The sequence below is a fragment of the Microtus ochrogaster genome, unplaced genomic scaffold (genome assembly GCF_000317375.1).
Source record: "Microtus ochrogaster isolate Prairie Vole_2 unplaced genomic scaffold, MicOch1.0 UNK10, whole genome shotgun sequence".
In the NCBI taxonomy this organism is placed as follows: domain Eukaryota; kingdom Metazoa; phylum Chordata; class Mammalia; order Rodentia; family Cricetidae; genus Microtus; species Microtus ochrogaster.
In genome coordinates, this window is record NW_004949108.1 from 8,692,286 (window position 1) to 8,710,957 (window position 18,672).

Here is an 18,672-nt window from a genome sequence, read left to right on the forward strand (position 1 = left end):
ATGTGTGTATGTGCGTGTATGAGAGAGAGAGAATGAATATGTGGATGTTCATGTATATTTGGGTGCACATATTTATGGGTGTGTGCATGTGTGTCGCTAAGTGTGTGTGAGTGTATGTGTGTATGTGCGTGTATGAGAGAGAGAGAATGAATATGTGGATGGTCATGTATATTTGGGTGCACATATATTTGTGTTTGTGTGTGTATGTCTGTGTGTATATTCACGTTCACACACATTTGAGTACACATTTATGGGTGTGTACAGATGAGCTTCTGTGTGTAGGAGTGTGTGTGTGTGTGTCTGGGGGGTGGTCTGTGTAGGACAGAGGGTTCTACTCCTCAATAAATGACCACCCTATTTTTCTGTTTTTGCATTCCTGAGGCAGGATTTACCCCTGGCCTGGAACTCACCAAGTAGATGAAGCTTCCCGGTCAGCAAGCCCTACAGACTATGTGTTTCTGACCCCGCAGTGTTCAGATTAAGTGTGGGCCACCACACCTGGGTCTATGGGCTATCTGTCTCTGACCCCATAGTACTAGGGTTATTAAATGTGGGCCGCCACACCTGAAATCTGCTTCACACGGGTCCTGAGGGTCAAACTCAATCCTTGTATTTGCAGAACCAACACTTTCGCAGCTGAGACACACCTCCTCGGCCCTGGGAAGCCATCTTTAGTTAACATCTGTCAAGAGTGCTTCACAGTCCTATAAACTCCAACCACCTAGCCCCGCATCTGAGACTCTATGGCGACACCTCAGCTTAGCATCTCTCAGATTCCAGTCACAGCCACCAGGAAGGTTGAGTCCACACCAGCAGCCAAGGCCTCTGCTCCAGCGGCTTCGCGGAGATTCCTCACACCCTGCCCTGAAGTTTCTCCGCCTACCCTCAACTTTACCTGTAGACTTCCTGGCTGGTTCTGAGAGGAAAAACACCCCCAGGGAGTTCCTTTACTCTGGCCTTTGGCTGCACTGGGTCTGAGTCAGTGACCTCTCCTTAGGTTCCCTGACACCCTTTGGGCCTTACTGCTGGTAACTACCTGTTGCAGGCTACAGGGTCTGATAAAACCAGAAACAACCTCAGTGTGGGCGTGGACTCTAATCAGCACTTCTGCTGAGGACGACCGCGGGTCTTGTCGGTGCTGTTGAGAATAAGATCCAAACATTTAAGGAATGAAATTGATTTCCCCCCCCCTCCGCTTAGCCTGAAGGCAAGTCCTGGCAAAAGCCTATTATGCAAATGAACTCCAGATGCAGGAGAGGAACTGACCTTTGGGTGGTTCTGGGAGAAAAAAAAATCCCTACTCTAGCAAGTTGGTTCTACTCTGATCATAGTAGGGCAACTTTTCATTTCCACCTAACCGCTCACTGGCTCACTGAGGTTTTCCACAGTGCCTTGAACAAGCACCAGGGAGACTTCAGTCTTAGGAGCCAGAGCCCAGAAAAGGTTCTTTGAATGAATGGTTGACACTCTATTGGGTAAGAGCCCTTACCTTTCTGTCTATGTGGGGATGTTTTCCAGATGAGGTTTTTGGAAAGTACTGGGGAGGAGAGAGGGATAGTAAAGAACTAGGGAAAGTTAGCCAGGACAGAAACACCAGTGGCCTCCTGACAGTGGCCTTCAAGGATCCTATTCCCTGCCCACACTTTCCTGCTTTGACCTCCTCCTGCTCTCCCTGCATTCCTCTGCTCAGACCCCACTGGCTACTTTTAGCTCCCTGAAGGCCCAGCCCAGTCCCCTGGAGCTTTGTCTCAGCAATTCCTCCTCACTTCGCTGTCCCTCATTTTCCTCCTGAGATAACCATCAGGAGTCTCCAGTCCAGCCCTTGCTATAGCCATACCAGTTCCCGACAGTCAGGCCCTCTTACTCAGATTTATTTAGTGATTTTTGTTTGCTGTATTTTTCCCCATTGTGCTGAATGCGCCCTCTAATACTTGCACATGCGCTAACAGTTCCTGAGCCCTGGCCTTACCCAGATGGCAACTCCCTGAAAATGGAGACTTTGTTTCCTTCTGCACTGCTAGCGTAGCACTAAGAAACACCTGCTGCATGCCACATAACACAAGCACTACAAATATTTGCTGAAGGAACGGACAGCCAAGGCAGGGCGAGGAGGGGAGAGGATTGGCAAAGGCCTCTACCAGCTAAATCAAGGGAGAATGTCTGGAGGAGACTGTAGTTGGAACTGAACTTTTTCTCTGAGTCTCAGATCTGAATACCTGCCCCAAATCACACGAACCTACTTCTAGACCCCGGGCATGTGCTGATCTGAAGGGAGAAGCTTCTGGAAGGAAGAGAATTTATCATTGATAGTTCGGGAACCCGGCGATCTGGTCAAGGGGTTGGGAGTGGGGCGGGTCCTGAAGTTGCTTATGGCAGTGGAGAGAGCAAACCTTCCAAATGGCTAGACTGGGGAGGGTGCCCTGGCCGAAGCCAAAGCGTTGGGCTATAAAGCCTGATGACAGCCTCTCCTTCTTTAACTGCTGGGGACTAGCTGGTGTCGGGGACAGTGTCTGCCCACAGATTATAGTCACACAGTTCATGGAATCCATTATGGGGCTAGAGCTGTGATTAAGTAGCTCTACAAATGTTGGGTGGGGAAAGGAGCTAACCTTTGCTATGGCTCACTGGGAGCAAGAAACTATGTCAATGGATTAAGTCTTTCAGGCCTCACAGCCAGCTTTAAAAATAATCACCGTCCCCACGCGGCAGGGAGAGACACAGGCTCAGCAATTTAGCAATGACCTTAGCAGAGTCAGTATACAGAGCCAAATACACCCTGGGGTCGTTCTAATTCAGGGTGCTTTTCTCCCTTCTCTGGATGGTCCCACAGCTCAGGGAGCACGCTAGAGGAAAAAGACAGGAAGAAGAAAGGAAGGGCGCCCCAGGCTAGAGCGAATGAGAAAGTGTGGGGCTGAAGATTCTGGGAACCGAGGTGGGTAAATACCTTAGCCGTCGGCTAACTGGGCTCTATCGGCTGTCATGAAGCACTTCTGGCGTCAGCTCTTAAGGGAATGACGATAAGCTCTATGAAAAGGACCCTGAGCATAGGAGGTAGAGATCGGTAACTCCACTGACCATTGAGAGTGACGTGGGTGATCATTTCAGGGTAAGGAATGCTGCTTCTGTCCTCCCTAACCCTGTCCTACTGTGTCTGTCCCAGGTCAGCCTAAGGGAGATGTACTCAGAAGCGCTAGCCCAGGAAGCTGAAGCCCCGTTGACCTTTAGTCAAATGGGGAGGTTTGTCAGCCTGCATCATATGCAAATTCAAGGAAGAAATTCAAATAGATGTGGCCATGCACTGCCCATAGGAAAAGAACCGCTGTCCAATGTCAATGGGACCCAGGAAGGGAGAAGGTGTGAGAGAAACAGATGTGCAGTCTGGAAAGGGGCGATGAGAAAGGTACACACGAGCCCTTGGATGACGGTAAACTGAGTTTCTCCCTGAAGATACTGCAAACGGGATGCAAACCAGGCCTCTTCCAGGACACCTAAACCCCACCTCGGGAGGCTGCCTACCAGAGGACTTCTGCTGGTCTAAATATGCTTAGCTAGAAAAGGCAGGAGGGGCTTCAACTAAAACACCAGCTCTAACCTATTCCTTCCCTATGCGTCATGCTAATCTACTGTTTCAGGCCTAAATATTCCAGACACCCAGAGCGACCCAGACACCTTTGAGAATACAGCTAAACATGCCCAGGGGCCTTGGCCCACCTCCTGACCATAGTTTTCCTGGAATCCGTGCGACAGTTCTCATTTGTGTCCTCTTTCATTGAGTCATTCCTTAGACACAGCGTTGGGAGGCACAGCTTCTAATGAAAGACGACAGTCCTAGGGAGATGAGTGAGCCCTGTGCTTCCGTGCGGTCTCCAAACATGCACACTACACCCTTCCTACCAAAATGCTAGTTACTGACTTCCGCCGTCCTCAAACTCAGCAGGTCGTTACCTGGAAATATCTCCACTGGTTGTGTGTCACCAATCCAGGCTGAAGGGACAAACCAGTGGGCGCAGCAATGAGGCCACAGGAAGGAGCTCCCCAAATCAGGTCTGTGGTCCTCGAGAGTCCCTGTCCTTACGGGAGTGGTACCCTGCGGAAAGGAAACGAAAGTCATGTTTACTATGACAGGCAATCTCTAGGCCTTCTACCACATGGCAGTTTCTGAGCCATGTGCAGACAAGTACTGGATCAGGGACCACCAATAGAGAAAGACTTCCAGGAGACAAACTTGTCTAATTCATTCATCCCATCGTTGGGGAGACTAAGGCTTGAAAACAGCCTCCTTGAGACCATCCTTTTGGGAGGTGGTCCAGATTGGCTTTGGACTCTCTGGCAAGGGTAACTTTAGAATGCAGCCTCGTGGTCAGGCTGACCGAAGTGTGGCTGCTGACCCTGAACGGAAAGGCTTCTTCTGCACGTGTGTTCATATACGTATGGGCCCTGTGCGCACGGGTGTGTGTGTATATGTGCGTGGAGTCCAGAGGTTGACAAGGGGAATCGTCCATCAGTCTCCCCTTTAAACAGTAAGGCAGGATTTGTCACTGAGCCCAGAGCTCACTAGTCAGCTTGCCCCAGGGATCTGTCCATCTTGGCCTCCTGAGCACTGGGATTCAGCGGGTCACCACGTGTGTGCAGCATGTATATGGGTACTGGAGATGGGAATGTAGGTCCTTACAAAATTGCCCAGCAAGCACTTCACAGCACTGCGACACTGAGGCATGTCACAGCTCCTCTCCCTTTTAAAAACATTTCACAGAGAGGTGAAATTTTCCCCCACACTTCTGTTTTTGTAGTTTTTATGGGTTTGCCACGAGGGAACTAAATTGGTAAAACAGTCCATCTCAGACATGTGACTCGGATGGTGTCCATGTTTCCCTCATTATAAAAACATTGTTATGGAAGACTGTGAACCATGGACACAGCATAGGTGGGCTTTGCTTTTTAGTGGCAACAAGTCTTTCTCTCTCTCCAACCCCCTCAATCCCTCTGTCCCCTCCCTCTCTCCCTCCTTCTCTTTCTCCCTGTTGCAGAAAAATAGGAAAAGATATAGACTCTTCGGGTGAGTACTAACTCTTAACAGGGATTTTCTGGCTCTCCTGTGTATTTGAACAACCACACTTCAACACAGAAAACAAACTGAGAGAAGAAATACATGTATCTAACATTGTGTAACCAAATCATAGCTCCCAGGCTCATCATGTGACCTCTGTGCCCATATTTCCCCAACTTGGCCTAAGCTTTGTCTTGTCAGGCACCGCTAATTTCAATTTTCCCCACAACTAGAACCCCGAACTTCATACAGCTAGACTGTTTGCTGAGGCGTGAAGAAAGTGCACTGACGAGCCCAACCTGCACAGAGCTTCCTTGCACACACACACATGCACACACACACGTGCACACACACACGTGCGCGCGCACACACACACACACACACACACACAGGTGTGCAAGCACTCAAAGAAAGAGGCGGTAGACTAATTGGAAAGAGAAAAGGGAGCTCACCAGCAGAGGGAGGGGCTAAGAGAAAGTAACCAGATAAAACTGTCAAAAGTGAAAATATAAAACAGAAAAAGAAACGGGGCCACATCTGACTCTCAGAACTTTCTGTGCGTATCAGTTGGGTTACATTTATTGGGGTCAAAAATCAGAAGTTGTCTATGCATCCATTGTCCTCCTCAAATGCAGGACAAAGTGCTTTGGAAGCTGTCAGTATTGGAGAGACAGGGAGGGGTATTCTTCCTTGGTCCTAGGGCAGGGTGGAGGAGGCCTTTGGAAGCCAGAGCTTACTGCCCAGCTCTCTGCTTGCCTCTGGGAGGTTGGACTGGCCTGGGCTCTGTGCAGCTGCAGGCAGAGGGCACCACAGGAAATCATGATTATCAATGCTCCGGGCTTTGTTCCTGTTCTCAGACAGCCTGGACATGCCAGGAGAGATGGGGCGGGGGCGGAGAAAGAGGAAGAAAAAAAAAACAGGAAGTGAAGTGGGGGAGGAAACACTAGAGAAAACAGCCGCTTTGGAACATCCTCCACCAGAGAGTGTTCTCTGAGCAGACTGTGGAGCTGTGTTTTTGGAAAATAGGGTGTGGCGCAGATGAGGAAGAGGGTCCTGTGGGTGGGTACCCATAAATTCTATTTCCAGCCCTAGAGCCTGGTCTGTCCAATACAAGGCTGGTGTAAGCACTAAAAAAAAGTAAATTTCCAAAGGGCCGGTGGGGGGATGCCCTTCCCCCACACCTCTTGGCAAAGCCTGAGAGAGCAGGTGAGCCAAGAAGGTTCTAGAAATAAGAGAGGAACTCTTGAGGTGATGGAACTCTTGAGGTGACTAGACATCTGGGGAGCTTTCCCAGGCCCCCCGCCATCTGCTTTCTCTCTCAGCCACTTTCAGATTGTTCGTGGTTTGGGAGGCATACATGAATCTCATTTACCGAAACTGGCCCAGCTACCTTCAACCGTATAACACAGAGGTTCAGAACATTAAGCCTTCATGGCATGGCTAAGATCCTGCCCTGATGCTTTCCGTCTATTTTGTTCACCCAGAGATGCTTCCAGAAGTTCCCCATCTTCAAATACACATCATTTAGTATGACATCTCCTGGTGAGCTCGACAACCTCACAGAAATAGTCTTACTTCAAGGAGAGGGTCAGTGGGACCCTCTGCTCCCTCAGCCACTGTTGGCAGTTAATGGTTATTGCTGAGCGAGCATCATTTTCTTGTGGAGTCTAGTCATTGGTCAAGTGGTCCAGGACTTAGTCAATAAACACTCACCCATGCTCTTTATAAGGAACCCGAATTCCAATCAGCGGGTCTCCCTGTCCCAGAATGTCTCTGTCTCTCGGTCACACACAGAAATACATGAAAGTGTGGGAGGGGCTTATTGGGAAGAGGATTTCCATGGAAGACCAAGGAAGAGGAGAGAAAGTAACGGGGGGTGGGGTGGGGTAGAAAGTTACCAGGGTTCACCATACACATATATGAAATTGTCAGAGAAGAAAAACAGAAGAATTGAATATGAAGGTTTAATGATGAGACATTTGTGGGAAGATTATTAACATTATCACTGTTTGACCAGAGAGAGAGAGAGAGAGAGAGAGAGAGAGAGAGAGAGAGAGAGAGAGAGAGGAGGAGACCCAATAGTACTTAGCACTACTCTTCATGCTTCCACAGGCACGAGGGAGGAGCAGAGAATGTAGAATCCTTAACTAGTCCACAAGTCCACCACTCCAGTGGTTCCCCAAAACTGCACATCCAAGAAGCTAATAGAAAGTATAGTTCAAACCCAGAGAAGGAAGTGGTAAGCTGGCGTCTAGGCGGCTTTTGTTGGCATCAACCTGGCTTGGCTCCCTGGGCTAGTATTTGGGTCACAAGGGTGATTGGTTTGACTCTCTTGGTGGTCCCACCTCCTCTTGTTTCCTAGACAGGATCACAAAGCCCCCAGGGAGGATTTTCTCAAGGTCTGACATTAAATGGCCTTCTGGGGATCCGTCCCAGATTCTGTAAATCATTTTCTTAATATCCAAACAAACATGGGATAAGCCTGCGTAAGCATATCTTTGTGGGGAATCCAAGCTCTTTCAGGTAGTAGCTCATAGCTGACTGTGAGAACCACATATCCACAGGAGAGCAGAGATGAAATGAGGAAAGCAACATCAGCCCGTCTCTGTCTCCACGGCGACACAACCTAGCATCCCACTGTCCTGATCTGCTTCTGAGGCCCGTCCTTCTAGGATGCCACCACAGCCTATGGTGCTGTGATCAGCAGGAGGGCTAGCCCTCCATAACACATGGTGACCGAGAATGTGGTTTTCAGTACCATAGCCTTTGCTCAGCTTGCAAAGAGCTACAAAGACTGTTGAACAAACTGGAGAAGCCAAAATCCAGAAATGGGGAAAATTTCAGCCAGGGGGAAAATTTCGGCCAGGGCCATGGGACAGAATTGAGGTGTGACAGGCAGCATCTAACTGGTGACATCCAGTGCAGTGACCTTCTCACAACATCCCTCCCCCTCCTAGCCAGAGAACCAACAGAAGCAAAAGGGAGGAAGAGGGTAAGATCAAAGGCCTGAGAAAACACGTTTGTGACTCCACACTGGACAGACAGGGAAGCCAAAGGCCAATCCAGGAGTGGGCTCCTTCAAAATTCCCCATTCTCCGCAGCAGAGTGAGGCCTTTAGAGCAGAGCGCTTCATGTGGCATTTTCCCCACAGCAGGAGTGGGGACAAAACAGCATCAGAGCAGGGACTAACTGTGAATCAAGCGTCAGTTGTACATCTTGTCACCCCCTAAAGTCTTACAGAAATCCTGTCGGCTTGGCACTGCTGCTGTCCCTTTCACAGTTAAGAAAACCGAGATACATCAGGGCTTAGCCTCTGGTCTAAGAGATTCGGCGTTTGAGAGAGAGGAGTCAGTTTATGAACTCGGCCACTCGGACTGGAATTCTTGCTGTTAAGCACTTCCTAAAACTCTTTCTCAAAGCAGCTATATTAAAGGGCAAGACACTGGAAAGAGCTGAATAAAAACAAATCCCCTAGGAACAGAGGACTCTTCATTCAGCAGAGAAGGAGGCAGTAAAGCTCTCCGGGCAGGGAATGGCATGAAGTGCTCACAGCTGACTGGAGGATTTAGTCCCTGATCCCTTTTGGCCAGCAGCCCGCTGGGGTCAGCCACCACCAGGAAATGGCATCCTGGTCTCGATGTTTACATGGCCCCACTCATTGGAGAAGGAAGTGGCTGGACCCTGGAGGCCTGAGAGGGATCATCTGGGTGGGTGGAAGAGGCGATGACGATGTCTTGGGAAATCAGTTCCCAAGGCCCAGAGAATGGAGCAGCTGGGGCTGGCAGGTGGGCAACTCTCTGCTCGCAGTCCCCAGGCTAATGGCACATATTCTCCCAAGGATTCCTGGCTGCCTGGTTTCAATCTCACAAGAAAGAAGGGACAAGGCAGGACAGAAGTCATCTCTTACCGTTTCACAGATGCTGAGAATAAAGCCCAAACACTGCCAACCCCGGGACAACTAGCAGTCATAATGACAGTAACAGCAGCTGTCTTTAGTTGGCGGTCTGTCCTACATCAGGATGCAAGCCAGATGCTTTTAAGGAGATCACGATTTAAACTCTTGAAGGTCTGTATGCATAGCCCTACTTCGCAGTTGAGGTAACTAAATAATTTCATAAAGGTCAAAAGCTGTGAGAAAGGTTAGGAGTCACTGTTCGTGTGACATTTCAGCGTACCGGCTCACTTTGAAGCCACATTAGTAACACGTGGTTCAGAGAACTGCCCATGTGATAAACTATAACCCACTTCTTAGCTGTTAAGGGACCCTGCCCAGGACTTCACTGAAGTCTGTGGCCCACCCTGCACAACTACGCTTTGTGCTATGGTCCTCTTAACCACTTCTGCATAGATAGGTCACATGGAATTAAGGTGTGCTTACGATCTGTCATCAAAACTTTGATGTTTCTGAGAACAAAAGGTAGTCTTGCTAGTAACACAGCTGGGACAAATGGCAGAAGCCAGAACCGACCCAGACACATGAGGACACATGGACCCCACATGCAACTCATACTTGCAATGGGCTGGTCATTCTCGTGTCCAGTTACATGAATTCTGCTGGACAACTCCACTCCCCAATCCACACAAACCTTCCTCTGTAACAATTGGTCCTCCCTTTGTTCCTTGAATTGATAAGGCCATGTATGTAGCATGAGCTCAAGGTAGCCGTGTGATTGGAGAAGATGGGACTAGATTTGGCAAGCTACCCAAGGAGGGCTGGTAGGTTCCTTGTATCCCAGCCATCCACAAATTGAACCATTGTCTTGTTTTGTTTTGTGTTCCTTGATAAACTACTCCTCTAGAAGTGGGGCCTGGTAGTGGCTCTACGACATCAGACAGACTTGGCCACTGGATGAGTTGCAGGGATAGTAGACGTGGCTATGCTGCCTAAGACCACTAGATAGAGCGGAGCCTACATAGGGATGTGGGTCCGAGCTTCCTTTGAGATCAGGATATAACTCCACAAATCCTAGCCTTTCCCCTCCACAAGCAGTGTCCAACCATGCCTGGAGGGTGAGAAACTGTAGTTTTCCTGCCAACCCTGGGCCAGCGGAGGAAGGAGCCATCACCTAAGGAGCAATTCTGTTTTCACATCTTCCCCAAGAACCCTCCTTCTTAAAGATCTTAGGGCAAGAGGAGAAAGACATCTGTTTTTCTTCTGATACCAGAAAGTCAGTCATGAATTCAACCCACATATCAATACAGGTGAAACCAAAGAACAACAGCCATCCGTGCATGCTCTGAAGGGACTCTAGTTTCTAGTACACATTCAGGGGATATTACAGACAGGGATTGGCTGAGACCCAAGGAAAGTCTGTAGCTCTGAGCAGCCCCCATCTCTATATAGGGCTTCAGGTTCCACCTGAGATATCAAGATACCACACAGTGTGACTCTTCCCTACTTGCAAAGGGACATACTATGTGCACACTCCCTAATTCAGAGGAGAAGTCTGTCCTATTTACCAAAACTCATCACCTGTCACCACTGCTCTATGGTGGGAACCTCATGACTATTTCTCTGGATCCTTTCCCAAGACTCAGATGGGCCTTCCTGGCAATAGTGGCGCAGCTGTTATCTATACCACTACACCATACAGATGGGAGCAGCTGGGAAAGACTGAGACCGATATTCTGTGTTAATATTGGAGTAGAGAAGTGTGCATTTGGAGTACCTGTCCCTGGGCTCCAGAAAGAGGAGGCCAAGCCAAGAGTTGCTCATGGTTGGTCATCCAAGTCTCAGGGAAGGAGAGGCTACTGGCCTGTGGTAACAGAACAAGAACCACATGTGTGATTTTAGGCTCTGAAGTGGCCTGCGATCTTTGTCATCTCTATGCTGCCATCAAAGTGAATGTCCCTATTGCAGAGGCTGGAACCTTCAGAAATCTCCACTCGACCTTTCAGTGAGTCAAAAGGCCAGAATGAATCCTTGTCCTGGAGACAGTTTCTAGAGTGTTCTTTATTCCAGGTGAATATTTATTATAGGGGGAAGGGAGGCACATGACAAAGCAGCTGGTTTCCTTCTCTGGCAGCCCTGAGTAATAAGACAATTAAATGCCAGGTATCGGACATTTTTTGCCTGCCCCTTTTCTCCCTAGGGAAGCAACTCCAGGAGTGTCAACTTTCGGAAACAGTAAGAGGTACCACTTCAGTAAGTCAGAGATGTCAACAGATGATATCCTATCCTGTCTCCACAAAACAGTTAGACAGAGAAGAACAGTCTAGAATCATCTATACTTGACTACTTCCTAGATATACGAGCCCGGATGATGATATGATTATATTACTGGAGACTTGGGTCTATCCCTGAACATGGCCTTGACAGGACAGTACTTAGTCATTATTTTCTGATAGTAAAATAAAACCCCAGCTGAATGCAGTTCACAGAGCAATGGCATACCAGCAAGCCTCTTTGGGTAACTTTGAAAATCCAGTGAGTTTTCTTTTCCAAAAGTCACAGCCATCTATGTTCATTCTTTACACCCATCGTGGGATAGATAGACAGTTCTTACTTAAAGATTCGGCACCCTACACCTCTTTACTGTGACTGATCAACAGGTCTATACAAAAGAGGAGTGTGGATGTCTTCATTCATGAAACACAGTTTCACTGAGGGAAAGGAGCATTCAATGACTCCTGGAGAAAACTTAAAGGTAACAGAGTGGGAAGCTACTATATGCAATACAGGCAGGGCAAACAGTTGTAGACATCAACCCTAGCTCCATGCAAATATATATCCTTTGAGCCTTGTTGGTCTTTTTTTCCACAAAAGAACTACTAGCTCCATTCCAGGGTTATTAGGGCATTTAACAAGTGACCAATTGAACTTCAGCAAACTTCAGGATTGGCCTAGATTATTGAGGCAAAGCTACCTTGGGCCATTTGGTATAAACAAAGGTTTTGGGCATTTCAAGGCAGTGCCACTGTCAAGCGCAGAAGTCAGAGAGAGCACATGATTGTGTTATACTGAGCACAGCTGAAAGCTGTGTGGTGAGAGGCATCTGCTATTGAAGGTCCAGGTAGACCAGAGACTCCAAGTTCCAGCATCTCTTGCAGAGGTTCCAACACTCAGGAACCCCAAACCGCATGGGTCCCACACAGCAAACACCACTTGAATCCTATAAGCCATGCTGGAACTGCCAAGGCCCTGGCCTCAATGCCACTACAAAAAAATGGCATCTGGAAGCTGTGCTCGGTGCTTTGTGTCAATCTCTTCTGTAGCATGGGTCCAGTTTAGGGTCCATGCAGGTGAGGCAGTATGGGCTTGTCCCAACGGAGGCACCAGGACACAGGGCCATCGCATCACTCCTGCTAAGGGCAGACAGAAAGAGGCCTCACCTATCTAGAACAGCTGGGAGCTAGTTTTCCTGTGGTACTGACACAGTCAGCCCTGGCCTCCCAGACAAAACTGGCTCTTGCTCTAGACAAAAGCACAGCTGCTCTGGGCCCTGGGCTTCCAGCTGTGAGGAAAAATCCCGAGTCATGTGATCAGCATCCAGGCTTTCACTCACTCCAAGAAGCCAAGGGAGTATTCTGTTCCTGAAGGACCAGGAACAAGATCCCTTTATATCAGGACCCTTGGCAGCTCACACCTTGTCGTAGAGAGAAAGAAAGAGGAAGCAGAGAGATAAGAGACAGGTATAAAGTCTCGTGACAAGAGCCAAACACACCTTCCATTCTTACCGTTTCTCTAGACTCATCATCTTGTAGCAGAATCCATGTTCCTTAGCCAATCGTTCCCATCCCTCCATAAAGGAGCCCATACAGAGTGTGGCTCATGAACAGTCAGCCCGAAAGATCAGCAAGACTTTGCGTTCTCTCAGGCAAGGTGGTCACCTTTGAAAGGCAGCAGGCAGTAGTCACTTCCTCCAGGAAGTCTTCTCTGATTCCCACTGACACTGCAGCTCACACTGGTCTCTACCCTTTTGAACCCTTGGCATTTAGTGTTCATGAGTGCCTCATCAATTTTCCACGGGCCCTTCCCTCCAAGCTCATGACCTGTTTTGTCCCTCCTGTTTGTGATCCCGTAAAGGGAACTGGCAAAGCACAGATCTGGTGATGTGTCTTCCTGACTTAGGCCCTTTTCAAGGATCTCCCACCACCTTTGGGATAAAATCCCAATGCACAGGGCTCCTATCTCCTCCGACACTATCCATATTCCAGTCACAGGCTACTCCCAAAGGTTACACCTTGGCAAGACATCAAAGACAGGGGGAGACCAGCCATTTCTGGATGGCCAACTATGACTCTTCTCATTCTCCTAGTTAACAAAGCACAGAGGTTCCCAGGGAGCACTTGGCACTGGGCCATGGTCCCGGTGAAAAAGCTAAAACCAGCTACGCCCGCGGGATCAGTTAGCTTACCTTTATGTGACAACCAACCACGTCCACCAAGGAACAAGGGGGCAAGAGGCATCTGCAGTTTAGGTATAAGAGTGTGTACTTTATAATAGTGAAAGCGGTTGCTGTCTTTCTTGTCTGTCACAGATTCCACATGGTCCCTCCCAAGTACCTTACACCCAGCACAGTGACTACCGAGAAACACCACCCATGTCCCTGACCAGCATGCAGCTCTTGCCCTGGGGCGAACATTCCAAGGCTTCTGTCCATGACCAGGGCCATCATACTGCTACAAGGACTAGAATGAAACAGTCACTTTATAGGCAAAGGAGAACAGCCCAGCCTAGCTGTTTCATACTTAGCCGAGAGGTGACCAAAGCCAAATGACAGGCGTGTTCATCACAGAGCATCACAATAGTGAAGAGCCTGCCTTTGGGAGAGAAGAATAAGGTACAAGAGTGAATAAAGAGCACAGTGCTGGTCACCATATGGCAGCATATATGACTATGGCACTCTGAAGCTCTAGGACTAGGTCACCAAAGTCAATTGTATCTCTTCCCAACTTTATGTTCAGTGAGGTCATACAAGCACCCAGAAATCAGCCATGATACGAGTGTTCCCACCATGGAAATGGACATACGCCCTCATCAATTTTATTTTCATTATCCCACAGAATTAATGAAACATTGACTTATCATGGTGCAGAATAGGTTCATGAGATGATGGGCTGTTTCTTGTTCTCTCTCTCTCTTTGCTTTTAAACTTATTTATTTTTATTTTATATGCACATGCGGGCTGCTTTGCCTACATGTACGTCTGCATTACAAATGGACCTAGAGTTACAGATAGTTGTTAGCCACCATGTGGGATGCTGGGAACATAACCTGCATCCTCTGGAAGATCAACAAGTCCACTGAACCATCCATCACTCCAGCCCAAACATAAGCCATTTTAATTACAGCTACATCTATTCCCCAATTAACCATTTGAAATGCCTACCCTTCTGGCCATAAGTTTCCTTTTTATATATATATATAAGAAAAGAATAGAAAGGTACTTTGGTAACAATAAATACAGACCAGACATTAATCAATGTTTACAAACATATTTGGTCATCAAAATCGAAGTGTGTGTGTGTGTGTGTGTGGTGCTACTGGCTATAAAACTGCTAAGTGCCCTACAATGAAGGGCATATTTTGCACCAATGCCAGCGATGCTAAGGCTGAGTATATTAATAACATATTTTGTTGCTGCGATAGCACACCATGGCCAAAAGTGACTTATGGAAGAATTTATTTTGCCTTACAGTTCCAGAGGGATTGAGTCTATAAGGGTGGGAAAGCATAGCCACAGGCAGCCGGAGCAGGAAACGGAGAACTCCCATCCCCCCCCCCCCCTTAAAAAGCAGAGAACCAACAGTGAGCAATATAAACTCTCTGAGCAGGGCCCCAGCGACACACTTCCTCTAGCAAGGCTTGAAGTTCTGCAAACTTCCCAAATATCAACCAAGGACCACGTGTTCAAATATGTAACCTCTGGGGGGTATTTCTCATTCAAGCCAGCACACCGAGGGATCTGGGTGTGAGGATATTCACACTCAGGAGCTAAAGCAAGTCTGCGCACGCATTGGCCTCTAGAATGAAAATAAAGGATCCAGGTCTCTTGGCAGGAGTCCTGGAAGGTAAGCCAAAGGAGCAGAGCAGGGATGTGGGCCAGGGATAGAGAATACCCATGGAAGGCAGAGCTCTCGCTGTGTCCACAGTGCCGGGCACACCACAGATGCTTATGGAAAGGGTGAATGGGCACTGAACAGCTCTCCATCCAGTACGATCAGATTATCTCTTCCTCTGGAAGGCGTCGGGAAGTGGGAAGCACGATATAAAGTTGCAGCCTGAGACCCAGCTAAAATAAATAATCACCATCCAGCTGACCCTGTCAGTGTTGGTCAGAAAGGCAATTTTATTTAAGCCCCTTTCAAACAGGAGTTGAGATATCTGGGAAGATAAGGTTTCCGAGCCCTCCTCCAGGGAGGCAATTGTCAGAGACACTCAGCAGGCAGGCTTCTTTTCAACACATTCAAAACCACGTTTTAAAAGACAATCCTTTTATTCTCAGCACCTCTGAGGATTGAAAAAAAAAAACGCATTTAGCGCAAACCACCCAAAGTGGAGCACAGTGTAAGGTTAAGAAACACTAACAAGCTGAGCGAGCCCAGGGAACCACAAGAGAATCCCCTGGGGCTGGCTCAACTCTGGCCCTCCCAAGGAAAAGACCAATAGCAGGCTACAAACCTACTGTCACCGAGCCTCCAGGGCTTGGCGTCTGCAGAGCTAGGGGAGAAGCCTAGCCACAGGCCCTTCCTGGAAGTCTCTGGGACACTCCTCATCCACATCCTCACTCCGAGAGGCAGTAGATTTCTAAAGGAGAAGACGACAGAACAAGGACCTCCCTCCGTGTCTCCCTGAAGATGTTAAGGCCAACCATAAACCACCCGACTCTCGCAGCCCTTTCATTAAAAGTCCAAGGGCTCAGAGCTAATTCTAGACCGGGTAGGATCCAGTGGCTTAGCAGGCACTAGCACTGCAAGCGAGGTAATGAAGAGGATTTTGCCCTTCCTGGTCTATGAATGACAGCTGGCTCAGCTATAAAACACACTTCCTGAATGCGAGAGCTGGAAGTCACCTGAGCAAGGACCTTTCCCTCCCTTTCCCTTGTGGATGAGGCCTGTGGCTTGATCAAGGTGGGGGTGGGAGAGGGTGCAGATGCCCCAGGCCTGGCAGACTTGGCTGCCTTCCCTGCTGGCTCTTAAACACAGGCTTCAGTGCATTCAACCCTGATTACCACACTTTGCCTGAGAGAGTGGCTTTTAAGTTCTCTACACTCCCTCCCTCCCTCCCTCCCTCCCTCCCTCCTTCCCTCCCTAAGGTTTCCCTACAGCTCAGAACGAGCAGGCTGTAACCCAGGCAGGACTTGGGACAGCAGAATGGAGATGTAAAAGCTTCAGAGAGAGCAGTTTCCAAACATCACAAGTCTCTCACTCATCTTCCAAGTTTACATTCCAGCAAGGTGGGTCTTATTATAGCCAGGCTAACAGAAATACAAGCATATCCTGGCCAAACAGCAAATGGATTTCTTTGATTTGACTGCTCAGGCCTAACACCTCTCTCTCTCTCTCTCTCTCTCTCTCTCTCTCTCTCTCTCTCTCTCTCTCTCTCTCTTTCTAATTTAAAGTTGTAATAACTAAAGCAACAAAAGAAGAAGCACTAGGAACTAATGATCACATCTCCTAAAATCCACATGTTGAACACTAAATTCCCAATGCCATTTTTGTGGAGATAAGGCCTTAGGAGGAACTGGGCCACAAGGCCGGAACTCTGTGACTGGGTGACTCGGAAGGGTTGGACTCCCCATCCCTCATATGAAGTCACCATCTGAACATTAGGAATTGGGTCCTCACCAGACACCAAATCTTGCTTGGACTCTTTAGCTCCCAGAACTATGAAGACTACATTTCTGTTGTCTAAGCCACAGGCTGTGCCTTCTGTTCCAGCATCCCGAACTAAGTCAATGGGTCCCAGTGAGAATCACTTGGCTGGCTGTATGTTAATACCACGATTTACTCAATTGGAAGCTGCAATTTCTTCATCTTCATGTTGGCCAATATCTATGCGCAACTGAACACTTTACAAAATAATGTCCCCTCCTTATCAAAGTAGCTTCTTATAGCATCTTTCAGTTTTCTTTTATTGAGGCAGAGATGAAGACCCAGAGCCAAGAGGCAAATTTCAGTGCATGCATAGCCAGCCAGTGGCAGAGGGGGTCTGAATCAGCATCCTGGGTTCATTCTCATAGTGGGACCTCCTTCCTCACCAGGGATTGTATTAACTTGGTGGTAGACTGCAAGCCATGGACTCTGGAAGGTTGCCCCCTTTAGGGTGTCAGCTGGGCATGGTAACGAGAACCAGAGTCATGGGGGATACACAAGGTGACTATGACCTTATCTCTGGTTCTGGGTATTGCCACATAGGATAATCATGGAGTCCCATTAGTACATGAAGTCTTTCTCTGGGATATGTCTAGACAGAGGCATTGGGGTTTAGGAGGATGAATCTCATTGAGAGATACCTTCCTATGCTTCTTCTATCTCTGGCAGAAAGATTCTGAGAACAAAATGTGGCAACACCACCTTCTTTTGCTAATAGTTGATAGGCTACCAGAAAAGAATACATGGCGCGGCAGTTAAATCTAGCATGGCAGCCATCATGGTGGGACGCAGAGTAGGTGAGAGGTAGATGATGTGCTTGGAACTCCACCTGCATGGTGGTGAGTCTCGGGCGGGAAAGATTTCTTAGAGGAACCTAAGCTGAGCCACATAGTCTTCTGCCAGGCTGATGAAGGATGTGAGGAGGATGCCTAGGCAAAAGTGGGCTGGAGAGGCGGCTCGGTGGTTGAAAGTTATGCCGCTCTAATTCCAGGTTCAGAGGGATCCAGCACCTTTGTCCTCCTGTGTACACATACCTCCTGTTGCCCCCATATATGTAATATACGTAATTTAATTTTTTTAAGTTTTAGCAATGAATACAAACAATGGAACTCACGGGAGTAAGAGAAAATGATGGAGGTAGATGTGAGAGAGGTCAGGGTTGCAGCATGGCACAGGCACTGAGACCACAGGGCCCTAGGAAAGCTTGAGGAATCTCCACTCTGACACAGGGTTTTACTTTTCTTTAGGTTAGATGGGACAAGTCTTCCTGGTTTATAGTTCGCTTTATATACGTGTTTTATCTTGTTATTATTTACATCCCTGCTCTAGCAATACTTCTGTCTCTAAAATGGGAAAACATCAAACACCCTCCATATCCCCAGTGTTTGAATAAAACAACGTGAGAAACTAGGGGCGGGAGAGACAGAGAACAGGTAAGAGTGCTTGCTGGGAAAACAAGAAGACACCATAGTTCAAACCTCCCAGCATCCAAGTTAAAAAAAAAAAAAAGCCAGGCGTGGGTGGTATCTGTCAGCTGAGATTAGGGAGCTGAGGCAGCCAGGTCCTGGGAACTTGTTATCCCAAGTGAGAGAGACCTGGGCTCAAATCAGTAAGGTGGAGAGTGGTAGACCACTGATGTCCTCCTTCTCTGGCTTCCATATTCATGTGAATGAACATATAACGCATGCATGCACACATGCACACACAGAGAGAGAGAGAGAGAGAGAGACAGAGAGAGAGAGAGACAGAGAGAGAGAGAGAGAGACAGAGAGAGAGACAGAGAGAGAGAGAGAGGGAGGGAGAGAGAG

At 48.2% G+C, this 18,672-nt stretch overlaps 1 protein-coding gene across 1 annotated transcript in view; it reads right to left on the bottom strand.

Moving 5' to 3' along the window:
• Positions 1 to 18,672, bottom strand: part of Fam49a (family with sequence similarity 49 member A) — a 117,865-nt gene that overhangs the window by 70,642 nt on the left and 28,551 nt on the right. The window contains exon 2 of the mRNA XM_005366544.3: positions 3,946 to 4,087. The gene's annotated coding sequence lies outside the window, so the exon portion shown is untranslated. The remainder of the gene's footprint in view (positions 1 to 3,945; positions 4,088 to 18,672) is intronic.